We start from the raw sequence: 12,824 nt of genomic DNA on the forward strand, positions 1-12,824 counted from the left end.
AACTGCAAAACACTGGGACACAACAAGTTTCCGCGTCCCCATTGCACTGATCGTACTACGAAACGCTCCCCAAACTTGGCAGTCACCCATGCAGATGACTTTTCCGACTTTACACGACGCTCACGCTAGTGACAGCCTTATTTATAGTTCGACGTCGCGCCAAAGCGAATGATCACATTTCGCCTACGGCTTAGGCCGCTCTTCTAGTGTGGCTGCTCTGTGTCTGCAGGCAGCGAGAGGCTGCAAGCTTCCTGTGTTCGCACCTATATCACCTGTGCTTCCTTGTCAGAGACAGACTATCGCAAAACATACAACTCACTCCATGAATTGATTGCTACGGCATCTGTTATCAGCAGTCACAACCAGCAACACCAGTAGCAGCCGACTGACGCAAAGAATGGGAACGTGCAGTGGGATTTACGTGAAATCGGCGCAAGGCAGATCTTTCCGACGTAGGCTTGAGAATCTTATGGGAACATTTGTACTGTTTCTAAATTAAGTGTAGGTGTGGGAGGAGGGTGCATCCTGCGCACGAATAAAAGCACGCTCGCCAATTGTGGATGCTAATCGTTCGCTTGTATCTGCCTACACACCTCTGCCGGTTGGGAATTATTCCACTTGCATGGCAAGGTGCGCATGTAGGTGTGTTAAAAATTCTGGAGGCGCTGGGTATCGATCCCAGTACCTCTCGCACGCTAAGCGAGCGCTCTACCATCTGAGCTACGCCCACCCCCCCGATAACTATTAGTGCTACATACAGTCATATCAACGTTACAGACCCTTGCACTCCCATTATTCCGCAGACAAACACTACTCTCTATGTATCAGTGAGAGTGTCTTTCAGGTTTCGTGCATTCTGTATCGAATCGTAGTTGGCCACAATGAAAGTGGCACGCATAACGTCGAAAATAGAGTTCAGACACCGCTCTGAGTAAGACGAACGTGTTGTCCACCTCTAGACTTCAATGACGTTAAGCCGTGATACCTAAGACAGATCTGGCACTCGATGACACCACGATAACAGCCGGTCCCCACACATACATCTTGCTCTCCTTATGACAGTATACATCATATCAGTCTGTGACGCTGGTTTTGCAACTGCTTGCGTGCGTTTATGTTCGCCGCGACCAACACTTACCATGCACTGACCACAAAACGTGGAGGAGCCGGGGCTTGAACCCGAGACCGTTCACACGCTAAGCGAATGATCTGCCAACTGAGCTACAGCTACACACACGACCAAGCCTGGCTATTCTCCATTCTTTGCGACTCTGATGTGCACGGACACGATGGTTGGTTGGTTTGTAGCGGCGAAGGTACCAGAATACAAAGGCGCGGACACGTTCATATACACAAGAGTTCCAAGTAGTTTCGATGCTCTGGTATTACGAATGCAAATTCCGTCTGTTTTGAACGTCTTAAATTGAAAGGGCGTTCACAAATTGGTCCATTTCACTCCTTGTCGACAATCACACAGCACCTGAGGTAACAAGCACATCTCGAGCCCCATTGTGCTCTCCATTGTTCATGCCAACTCAGTGCCTCGCTCTTTGCTACTGTGTAAAACTCTTGTCGTCCAACTGCAAAACACTGGGACACAACAAGTTTCCGCGTCCCCATTGCACTGATCGTACTACGAAACGCTCCCCAAACTTGGCAGTCACCCATGCAGATGACTTTTCCGACTTTACACGACGCTCACGCTAGTGACAGCCTTATTTATAGTTCGACGTCGCGCCAAAGCGAATGATCACATTTCGCCTACGGCTTAGGCCGCTCTTCTAGTGTGGCTGCTCTGTGTCTGCAGGCAGCGAGAGGCTGCAAGCTTCCTGTGTTCGCACCTATATCACCTGTGCTTCCTTGTCAGAGACAGACTATCGCAAAACATACAACTCACTCCATGAATTGATTGCTACGGCATCTGTTATCAGCAGTCACAACCAGCAACACCAGTAGCAGCCGACTGACGCAAAGAATGGGAACGTGCAGTGGGATTTACGTGAAATCGGCGCAAGGCAGATCTTTCCGACGTAGGCTTGAGAATCTTATGGGAACATTTGTACTGTTTCTAAATTAAGTGTAGGTGTGGGAGGAGGGTGCATCCTGCGCACGAATAAAAGCACGCTCGCCAATTGTGGATGCTAATCGTTCGCTTGTATCTGCCTACACACCTCTGCCGGTTGGGAATTATTCCACTTGCATGGCAAGGTGCGCATGTAGGTGTGTTAAAAATTCTGGAGGCGCTGGGTATCGATCCCAGTACCTCTCGCACGCTAAGCGAGCGCTCTACCATCTGAGCTACGCCCACCCCCCCGATAACTATTAGTGCTACATACAGTCATATCAACGTTACAGACCCTTGCACTCCCATTATTCCGCAGACAAACACTACTCTCTATGTATCAGTGAGAGTGTCTTTCAGGTTTCGTGCATTCTGTATCGAATCGTAGTTGGCCACAATGAAAGTGGCACGCATAACGTCGAAAATAGAGTTCAGACACCGCTCTGAGTAAGACGAACGTGTTGTCCACCTCTAGACTTCAATGACGTTAAGCCGTGATACCTAAGACAGATCTGCACTCGATGACACCACGATAACAGCCGGTCCCCACACATACATCATGCTCTCCTTATGACAGTATACATCATATCAGTCTGTGACGCTGGTTTTGCAACTTCTTGCGTGCGTTTATGTTCGCCGCGACCAACACTTACCATGCACTGACCACAAAACATGGAGGAGCCGGGGCTTGAACCCGAGACCGTTCACACGCTAAGCGAATGATCTGCCAACTGAGCTACAGCTACACACACGACCAAGCCTGGCTATTCTCCATTCTTTGCGACTCTGATGTGCACGGACACGATGGTTGGTTGGTTTGTAGCGGCGAAGGTACCAGAATACAAAGGCGCGGACACGTTCATATACACATGAGTTCCAAGTAGTTTCGATGCTCTGGTATTACGAATGCAAATTCCGTCTGTTTTGAACGTCTTAAATTGAAAGGGCGGTCACAAATTGGTCCATTTCACTCCTTGTCGACAATCACACAGCACCTGAGGTAACAAGCACATCTCGAGCCCCATTGTGCTCTCCATTGTTCATGCCAACTCAGTGCCTCGCTCTTTGCTACTGTGTAAAACTCTTGTCGTCCAACTGCAAAACACTGGGACACAACAAGTTTCCGCGTCCCCATTGCACTGATCGTACTACGAAACGCTCCCCAAACTTGGCAATCACCCATGCAGATGACTTTTCCGACTTTACACGACGCTCACGCTAGTGACAGCCTTATTTATAGTTCGACGTCGCGCCAAAGCGAATGAGCACATTTCGCCTACGGCTTAGGCCGCTCTTCTAGTGTGGCTGCTCTGTGTCTGCAGGCAGCGAGAGGCTGCAAGCTTCCTGTGTTCGCACCTATATCACCTGTGCTTCCTTGTCAGAGACAGACTATCGCAAAACATACAACTCACTCCATGAATTGATTGCTACGGCATCTGTTATCAGCAGTCACAACCAGCAACACCAGTAGCAGCCGACTGACGCAAAGAATGGGAACGTGCAGTGGGATTTACGTGAAATCGGCGCAAGGCAGATCTTTCCGACGTAGGCTTGAGAATCTTATGGGAACATTTGTACTGTTTCTAAATTAAGTGTAGGTGTGGGAGGAGGGTGCATCCTGCGCACGAATAAAAGCACGCTCGCCAATTGTGGATGCTAATCGTTCGCTTGTATCTGCCTACACACCTCTGCCGGTTGGGAATTATTCCACTTGCATGGCAAGGTGCGCATGTAGGTGTGTTAAAAATTCTGGAGGCGCTGGGTATCGATCCCAGTACCTCTCGCACGCTAAGCGAGCGCTCTACCATCTGAGCTACGCCCACCCCCCCGATAACTATTAGTGCTACATACAGTCATATCAACGTTACAGACCCTTGCACTCCCATTATTCCGCAGACAAACACTACTCTCTATGTATCAGTGAGAGTGTCTTTCAGGTTTCGTGCATTCTGTATCGAATCGTAGTTGGCCACAATGAAAGTGGCACGCATAACGTCGAAAATAGAGTTCAGACACCGCTCTGAGTAAGACGAACGTGTTGTCCACCTCTAGACTTCAATGACGTTAAGCCGTGATACCTAAGACAGATCTGCACTCGATGACACCACGATAACAGCCGGTCCCCACACATACATCTTGCTCTCCTTATGACAGTATACATCATATCAGTCTGTGACGCTGGTTTTGCAACTTCTTGCGTGCGTTTATGTTCGCCGCGACCAACACTTACCATGCACTGACCACAAAACATGGAGGAGCCAGGGCTTGAACCCGAGACCGTTCACACGCTAAGCGAACGATCTGCCAACTTTTTTTTTTTTTTAAATTTTGTGGAACTTACGACCCCTAGTTTATTAGACCAGTGCTCTACCACTTTTTTTTTTTTTTTTTTTTTTTTTGGGCCTCCCATCACCCCTTTTAGCCCATCCTTGCGCTCTCCATAATTCGCCTTCATCGGCGTCGGCTTCTCACGCCATGTACATTACCATAAACTGATGAGACGAAGTTAATCCCTTTATCGTGGAGAAACTAATGTACCCCTTCTTTGGGCTTATTGATAATGTGAAAAAAGAATGAAGTCTTCAGTAGGTAGAAACAGAAGTTATGTTCAGTTTGTTTCTTTCTTCATCGCTGTTTTTTGTTGTCACACTTAAAGCAAATAGTCTTCCTTGACAATGAAACGTCAGAGGGCATTTCGAAACTGCCTCTTCTCTCTGAAAATGCTTAAAAAACAAACCATATTCGGTGAGAAGCAACTATTTATAATGGCTTCTTGAAAAATAAATTAATAAACGTTGAACTCAAAGAACGGCAATTACGGTAAAAACTAAAATAATGTGTTTTTTTTTTTTTTTTTTCACGATTGTTAAGTAAGCTAGTAGTGGTGAACACTCTCTTACGTTTGTCTTCTGTGTCCGCAGATATTTCTTGTTAATTCTTTTACATCAAGGTCTTGATTAAAAAATTTGCGTATGTTTCTTTATATTTACTAGTCTTCAGTAACATGTGATGCTCAGTTAGCAGAGAGATCCAAAAATGCTCTTGGCTTTTCTCTTCCTTCGTGAAGAGGTAATGGACCGTTGCCGCTTTCAGCCAATTGACTGCGTTGCGTTTCGTGTTAGGAAAGGGTACATCATCCGGCGTCAAAAAGTCCGCAGGCGTTATAGCGTTAGGTGACGTTCGAAGGATGAGTGCCAGCTTTCGTCGGACATTCAGCCAGATATCTTTAACCTTGTCGCACACGAAACGATGTTCTTCGTTATCAATTAAACTACACGTTGCACACAAAGGCGAATCCGCTAAGTGGATCGAATGAAGTTTCGAGTTTGTTGCAACTTTCCTATTTACAACAAAGTACCATGTTGCTTTCAGATGAGTAGCTAAGTTACGGTTATGAATATTTGCCCATATCACTTTCCAGTTAGAACATGGATAGTTTTGTTCTATTTTGTTGTTCTTCTTTTCTCCCATCAATTTGCCATATATTTCTTTTACGTTTGTCATGTCTTTTTCCGGAATTCTTGAACGTAGGTAGCTATATTCTATTAAAAACCATCGTAAATGGTAAAGTCCGCTCGGTATGTGCTGCACATTAATGGGTGGAGAGAGGTCATCTGGAGCTATTTCAGATAGCAAGTGCGCGGCGATACAGCTGCCGGATTGTCTCCATTGTTGAAACGTATTGGAGATGTACAGAGCCTGCGACTTTTTAGTAACATTCGTTAAGTTTAAGCCGCCATTATTAGTGGCGAGCGTCAGAGTGTCATACTGGATTTTAAATATGTGGCCACGGCTCACAAAATAGCCTATTGCTGACATAATTTGTTTGGCGATGCCGGCGGGTATTGACAGTATCTGGGCGACATAATTGACTTTGGAAGTAATAGAGACGTTCGCTAAAGACACTCTCTGAATTTCATTTCATTGTCGAATACTATGTGTCCGTACACTAGCTCGTATGGTTGTTAGTACTTGTCTATAGTTGGCCGCAATAGTTTGACGTATATTTTTTCGGAAAGCAATGCCGAGACACTTCAAGGCTGTTAGCTCACGTAACTGACCGTGTGTGCGCATGCCAATGCCACGTCCGATATTGAATATGCCGGACTTGGTTTTGTTTAACCTCGCGGCTGACGCTCGTTCGTATTTTTCTATTATGTGCATTGCCGTCTCGACTTCCGCTACATTCATAACGAGAAACCCAACATCGTCCGCATAAGCTTTACATATTATTTTGTTTCCTCGTATTTGCAATCCTTGTAACCGCTGAGTCAAGGTAGCGAGCAAAGGTTCGATGGCCATGGCAAAAAGTGCCATGGACAACGGACAACCTTGCCTGACGGAACATGCGATCTCGACTGGCCGGCTAGGCTGTCCATTTATGATGATTCTGGAGGAGTTATTCGTTACCAAACGTCGTATGAGGTCGACGAATCTCGGCGGAAAACCCATTGCGCCCATCGTTTTCAGGAGGTAGGAGTGGCTGATCCTGTCGAAGGCTTTATCGAAATCTAACGACACGATGGCACATTTTAGTCGACATACTTCTGCTATTGAAATTATGTCGCGGTAGTCGGACAGCGTCTGCTGAATTTTCCTATCTTTGCCCACGCTAGACTGATATGGGCCGGTGACGCTGGCCATTACATTTTTAAGTCTGTGGGCTAAGAGCCGCGAAAAAATTTTATAGTCACTGTTCAACAGAGTGATTGGTCTCAAATTTCCAATTTTCTTGCCAGCCGATTTTTTTGCGATTAACACTATCATACCTTCACGAAAATCTTTCGGTATCTCCTTATTGAGGTTCAGAAGTTCATTACAGATGCATGTAAGTCTATGTTTTATATGTTCCCAGAAGACTTGATAAAATTCTGCTGGTATGCCGTCAGCTCCAGGGGATTTATTTTTTGCACTTTGATAGACAGCATAGTGTACATCGTCTTCGGTCGCCTCCGCTATTAGAGCTTCCGCGTACGCGTTACCAACGCGTCCTTGCAGGTGGGTCAGTAAATCGTCCTGTGCTTTTTCGTCTACCTCTTTATGTGAAAACAAGTTGTCGAAATGGGTTAGTATTTCTGCTTTTATGTCGTTGTGCATTGTCAAGGTGGTTCCATTATCAGTTTTAAGCTCCGTCAGTATTTTGCGGAATCCTCGTTTAGTTTCACGAATCACATGATATATCGAAGTGGCTTCTTTTTGCGCCACAGTCTCTGCTCTTGACCTTATTTGGTATCCTTCAAGCTGTTGTCGCCTTAATGTCAGTATTTTTGCCTGGAAGTTTTTAATTCTCCCATGGTTCCCAATAGCTGTAGCACCTTGCAGGTAGAGTTCTCGGAGACAATGAAAGTAAAATTCTATCGTTCTTTTCCGCCAAAAGCTCTTCTCCCGGGAGTAGTTGATGAAACATCTCCGGATCTGAGGTTTGGCGCATTGAGCCACCAATCCAAGGTCGAGTGGTAAGAGCTGAGTTTGGTCTCGCAGGCTCTCCAAGTGGTGAGAAAGGCTTCTCGACAGGCAGGATCTTTTAAGTGTGAAACATTAAGTTTCCATGGCCCTTTATATCGACAGGTTCCTTGTCGTTCCAAATTTAATGTGCATATATATGCAGCGTGGTCCGAAAAAACGGTTGGCCAAACTTCAGACTGCAGGATGCGGTGTTTCAGATTGGGCGAGACATATATTCGATCCAACCGGCTTGCTGAATGATTAGTGAGGTGGGTAAAGCCGGGTGCCGCGCCGTGCTTTTGCTCCCACGAATCAGTTAAACGGAGGTCGGTGACGATACGTTCCATGTCCGGCGATTTGTTGTAGTTCGGAGTTTGGTCTTTGGCATGTATGACACTGTTAAAGTCGCCTCCAAGGATGGTATGGGTGCAGTGTACACCAAACAAAGGAACAATTCCCTCCTTAAAAAACTGTGCTCGTTGGCACCGATTGGTAGAACCAGATGGGGCATAGACATTAATAATCCTGGTGTTATAAAGCGTGCCGGCAATGCCTCTGCCGTTAGGCAGTTTTGTTACGTCTGTAATGACGACGCCCTCTTTGAAAAGAAATGCGGTACCCAAATCACATCCAATTCCAGGATTGACTATAGCATTATACCCCTGTATGAAGTCAAGTTCGATGTTCGTTACTTCTTGTAAAAACAAAATGTCCACATCAGCTGCATACAGGAAATCTTTTAAATTTTGTAAATTAAATGGGCTACAAATTTTATTGATGTTCAGCGTAGCGATCTTATAGGCCTGCAACGGAACTACGTTAGCCAAGACGGGAGTGTAATTAGGAAAAACTCTGGCAACATATCATTTCGAAAAAAACATTAAGAAATCTGACCCGAGAGACATGTGGACACAAGTCAGTAAAACCATTCAGACTAGAAATATTCATGACTTGGGAAGGGATCAGTCGGCTTCTCCGTGTCTGGGACAGTATCCGTCGCGGCGATGACATTCAAGACGACGTCATCGCGTGGTGTGGCCATCGTGGTGACTGTAACGGTTCCTGTGGTGTCCATAATTTCGTCCTCCTTTGCAGTGTCGTCGACATCGTCTGCCCACGGATTCGACAGCCCTGTCATCGGTTCGTCATTAAGTGGTGCACTATATTCAGGTGTTTGCTGGTGATTTTTATCTTCGGTTCGGGTAATTGCTACGTCATCGGAGGGCAAACTGGCAGAACCGGAGGTACTATCCAAGGACACAGGGTCTTCGTTAGATGACTGCTGATTGCACTGCAAGTTCTCAGATGCAGATTGACGTATTTTGCCCCCTATTTGCTTCGCCTGTTCACGCAGTTGAGGTGCAGTCTGCTCTGCACCTTGACGCGCGATCCTCCGTTTTTTAGATTTCTTGGGAGATGCGTCTCGTGGTGGACTTTGGACGGTACCTGAAGAAGCCTCAGGTTGCAAAGTAGCACTACTCGAAGTAACTGACGCCAGGTCTGATTTCATTGCACTTGACGGGCTGTGGTCAGTGCCTAAGGCAGCTGCAGGATTCGGAAGAGCACCACTAGAAACGGCTGGTTGCGAGTCCGTTTTCTGTGCACCTGATACGCTTTTGATACCTCCTAAAGAAGCTCCAGGATGCAGAGGAGCACTACCCGAAGCGACTGAGGTCGCGTCCGTATCCATTGCCTCATTGGGCGATTCCACGGCGACAAGGGCAGGAGCAGATATGTCTTCGCAGGAGGGTTGAGTGTCTACAGATGCTACACCTGAGTCGGTCGGTTGGTCGGTCGCTTGTGGGTCGGTATTCGTAGTAACTTCGGGGGGCGCAGTGGCACTTGCAAAACCGCGCGCTACGGCGACATATGTCACGGGCAGCGTTGACATAGCAGGTGGCCTGACGGCATCGCCGGCAGGCAGTTGCGCCACTCGCCTTTGAACACATTCTGCACGAACGTGGCCTGGTAAATTGCAGACAGCACACGTTTTCGGTTGGTCATCATACATCACAACAGCTCTATATCCGCAGACGTTTATAAACGACGGAATGTGCTTCTGCAATTCGACTTTTAATTGGCGCACACCATTCAAAACAGGGAATTTGTGTGCAGCAGACCACCGTTCGGCAATATTACTCAAAACTTTCCCGTATGGAGCAATAACAGCATTTATCTGGTCACTTGTAATTTCAAAGGGAAGTTCAAAGACTCGCACGGTCCGAATACCTAGACCAGCATGGGCAACGGTAACCTCCCCAACATTTCCGTCAGCATGTTTAAATTTCAGAATGCCACCACAAGATCGAACTATCCTTTCACACAATTCTGGACTGGCAAGTTTCACGAAAACCACACTGTTCATAATCGAGAAATGTATGCCGATAATATCATCAAGTCCTATTTTAACATCATCCTCTAACCACTGTTCAACATCAAATGACCTCGGTCGGACAAAGTTGCGGTCAAACGTGAATTTCAAAGTATCTTTTCGTTGCGGTTGCGACATCTCTTAATTCTTTTTCATGTCTACACAAATACTATAGACAGCGACGCGTTGCAGCAAGAGCAGAGACTTACCACGCGGAGCTAACGCAGCACAGCACACAGCACGGCACGTCCGACCTCCAGCGCAGCCGCTGGCTGACTGCCAACTGAGCTACAGCTACACACACGACCAAACCTGGCTATTCTCCATTCTTTGCGACTCTGATGTGCACGGACACGATGGTTGGTTGGTTTGTAGCGGCGAAGGTACCAGAATACAAAGGCGCGGACACGTTCATATACACAAGAGTTCCAAGTAGTTTCGATGCTCTGGTATTACGAATGCAAATTCCGTCTGTTTTGAACGTCTTAAATTGAAAGGGCGGTCACAAATTGGTCCATTTCACTCCTTGTCGACAATCGCACAGCACCTGAGGTAACAAGCACATCTCGAGCCCCATTGTGCTCTCCATTGTTCATGCCAACTCAGTGCCTCGCTCTTTGCTACTGTGTAAAACTCTTGTCGTCCAACTGCAAAACACTGGGACACAACAAGTTTCCGCGTCCCCATTGCACTGATCGTACTACGAAACGCTCCCCAAACTTGGCAATCACCCATGCAGATGACTTTTCCGACTTTACACGACGCTCACGCAACGCTCACGCTAGTGACAGCCTTATTTACAGTTCGACGTCGCGCCAAAGCGAATGAGCACATTTCGCCTACGGCTTAGGCCGCTCTTCTAGTGTGGCTGCTCTGTGTCTGCAGGCAGCGAGGGGCTGCAAGCTTCCTGTGTTCGCACCTATATCACCTGTGCTTCCTTGTCAGAGACAGACTATCGCAAAACATACAACTCACTCCATGAATTGATTGCTACGGCATCTGTTATCAGCAGTCACAACCAGCAACACCAGTAGCAGCCGACTGCACGCAAAGAATGGGAACGTGCAGAGGGATTTACGTGAAATCGGCGCAATTGTGGATGCTAATCGTTCGCTTGTATCTGCCTACACACCTCTGCCGGTTGGGAATTATTCCACTTGCATGGCAAGGTGCTCATGTAGGTGCGTTAAAAATTCTGGAGGCGCTGGGTATCGATCCCAGTACCTCTCGCACGCTAAGCGAGCGCTCTACCATCTGAGCTACGCCCACCCCCCCGATAACTAGTAGTGCTACATACAGTCATATCAACGTCACAGACCCTTGCACTCCCATTATTCCGCAGACAAACACTACTCTCTATGTATCAGTGAGGGTGTCTTTCAGGTTTCGTGCATTCTGTATCGAATCGTAGTTGGCCACAATGAAAGTGGCACGCATAACGTCGAAAATAGAGTTCAGACACCGCTCTGAGTAAGACGAACGTGTTGTCCACCGCTAGACTTCAATGACGTTAAGCCGTGATACCTAAGACAGATCTGCACTCGATGACACCACGATAACAGCCGGTCCCCACACTTACATCTTGCTCTCCTTATGACAGTATACATCGTATCAGTCTGTGACGCTGGTTTTGCAACTTCTTGCGTGCGTTTATGTTCGCCGCGACCAACACTTACCATGCACTGAACACAAAACATGGAGGAGCCGGGGCTTGAACCCGAGACCGTTCACACGCTAAGCGAACGATCTGCCAACTGAGCTACAGCTACACACACGACCAAGCCTGGCTATTCTCCATTCTTTGCGACTCTGATGTGCACGGACACGATGGTTGGTTGGTTTGTAGCGGCGAAGGTACCAGAATACAAAGGCGCGGACACGTTCATATACACAAGAGTTCCAAGTAGTTTCGATGCTCTGGTATTACGAATGCAAATTCCGTCTGTTTTGAACGTCTTAAATTGAAAGGGCGGTCACAAATTGGTCCATTTCACTCCTTGTCCACAATCACACAGCACCTGAGGTAACAAGCACATCTCGAGCCCCATTGTGCTCTCCATTGTTCATGCCAACTCAGTGCCTCGCTCTTTGCTACTGTGTAAAACTCTTGTCGTCCAACTGCAAAACACTGGGACACAACAAGTTTCCGCGTCCCCATTGCACTGATCGTACTACGAAACGCTCCCCAAACTTGGCAATCACCCATGCAGATGACTTTTCCGACTTTACACGACGCTCACGCTAGTGACAGCCTTATTTATAGTTCGACGTCGCGCCAAAGCGAATGAGCACATTTCGCCTACGGCTTAGGCCGCTCTTCTAGTGTGGCTGCTCTGTGTCTGCAGGCAGCGAGGGGCTGCAAGCTTCCTGTGTTCGCACCTATATCACCTGTGCTTCCTTGTCAGAGACAGACTATCGCAAAACATACAACTCACTCCATGAATTGATTGCTACGGCATCTGTTATCAGCAGTCACAACCAGCAACACCAGTAGCAGCCGACTGCACGCAAAGAATGGGAACGTGCAGAGGGATTTACGTGAAATCGGCGCAATTGTGGATGCTAATCGTTCGCTTGTATCTGCCTACACACCTCTGCCGGTTGGGAATTATTCCACTTGCATGGCAAGGTGCTCATGTAGGTGCGTTAAAAATTCTGGAGGCGCTGGGTATCGATCCCAGTACCTCTCGCACGCTAAGCGAGCGCCCTACCATCTGAGCTACGCCCACCCCCCCGATAACTAGTAGTGCTACATACAGTCATATCAACGTCACAGACCCTTGCACTCCCATTATTCCGCAGACAAACACTACTCTCTATGTATCAGTGAGGGTGTCTTTCAGGTTTCGTGCATTCTGTATCGAATCGTAGTTGGCCACAATGAAAGTGGCACGCATAACGTCGATTATAGAGTTCAGACACCGCTCTGAGTAAGACGAACGTGTT

General features: G+C 47.2%; 4 non-coding genes across 4 annotated transcripts; all 4 read right to left on the minus strand.

The window, feature by feature from the left end:
• Positions 1-657: 657 nt before the first annotated feature.
• Trnaa-agc (transfer RNA alanine (anticodon AGC)) lies at positions 658-731 on the minus strand. Its single transcript has one exon. It is a non-coding gene; the product is annotated as a tRNA-Ala (tRNA).
• A 1,504-nt stretch (positions 732-2,235) lies between these two features.
• Trnaa-agc (transfer RNA alanine (anticodon AGC)) lies at positions 2,236-2,309 on the minus strand. Its single transcript has one exon. It is a non-coding gene; the product is annotated as a tRNA-Ala (tRNA).
• Positions 2,310-3,812: 1,503 nt separating this feature from the next.
• Trnaa-agc (transfer RNA alanine (anticodon AGC)) lies at positions 3,813-3,886 on the minus strand. The gene has a single exon. It is a non-coding gene; the product is annotated as a tRNA-Ala (tRNA).
• A 7,188-nt stretch (positions 3,887-11,074) lies between these two features.
• Trnaa-agc (transfer RNA alanine (anticodon AGC)) lies at positions 11,075-11,148 on the minus strand. Its single transcript has one exon. It is a non-coding gene; the product is annotated as a tRNA-Ala (tRNA).
• Positions 11,149-12,824: the final 1,676 nt, after the last annotated feature.

This window comes from Schistocerca gregaria, unplaced genomic scaffold (genome assembly GCF_023897955.1).
Source record: "Schistocerca gregaria isolate iqSchGreg1 unplaced genomic scaffold, iqSchGreg1.2 ptg000653l, whole genome shotgun sequence".
Classification (NCBI taxonomy): Eukaryota; Metazoa; Arthropoda; class Insecta; order Orthoptera; family Acrididae; genus Schistocerca; species Schistocerca gregaria.